Genomic DNA, 1,046 nt, shown 5'->3' with positions numbered 1-1,046 from the left:
TAATTTTTGCTCATGTCTTTTGCAAATGAGTAAGAATTTCCTTATAGAGTGTTTGAAACATTCTTTTCAAAACTCCTAACTCACCATAAGAAATAATTTATTATACTTCATGACCCAACACATCCACAAACACTTAAATTAATTAATTTGAAGATTTTTATTGAGTACCTACCATTCATCAGAAACTATTTTAGGCACTGAGGAAATAGTAGTGAATAAAAACATCTCTACCCTATTGATGATTGTATTGTAGTGGTGGGCAGGGGCTGAGGGGAGAACAGACTCTAAGAAACACCAAAAAGTAAAATACACAGTAGATGAGGTGGCCAGAGCTATTTTTAAAAAGACAGAAGGGAATAATAAAGAGGGCATTCAAAAGGGTAGTCAGGGAAAGTCTCACTGAAAAATGACATTCCAGCAAATAGTTGAAGAATGAAGTGGTGAACTTTTGGATACATGTGGGAATATATCACATGTGACTATATGCTATATTCAATAATGTAATTATATATACTTATATAATATTTACATATCTACCAGTAAATGAATAATATATTTATACCAACTGAAACATTTGTGTTTCATGAAAAAATACCATTTCTATCCATGATACGTTTAATATTTTCTAATCAATTCTGTTCTGTTTTACCCTTTTTCTTATTGATATGAACACTTCTATAAGTCTTAGACAGATTGTTTCTCTAGATAAGTTTTTTTCTATTTTTTTTAACTTCAGTCCACTCTTAAGCAGAGTACTTTTCTTCAATGACAATAAAAACATAAAGGTATATGTCATATATTCAACAACTTTTTAGTACTTACAAGGTATTAGGCACTATTCCTGGCATAGAGTTTATAGCAGTGAACAAAAGAAAACTCCATGCCCTCATGGAGGTTTTATTCTAGTTGGGGAAGACATGATAGGGGTAAAAATGTAAGCTACTTGTTATATGGTGGATTGTGATAAGTTCTAGGAGGAAAACCTAGGAAAGAAAGCTAGAGAATTGATGAGGGTGGTGGAGGAGGTGTTCATACAGTGTGTGGTC

This window comes from Camelus bactrianus, chromosome 11 (assembly GCF_048773025.1).
Source record: "Camelus bactrianus isolate YW-2024 breed Bactrian camel chromosome 11, ASM4877302v1, whole genome shotgun sequence".
In the NCBI taxonomy this organism is placed as follows: Eukaryota; Metazoa; Chordata; class Mammalia; order Artiodactyla; family Camelidae; genus Camelus; species Camelus bactrianus.
This window is presented reverse-complemented; position numbering follows the sequence as displayed.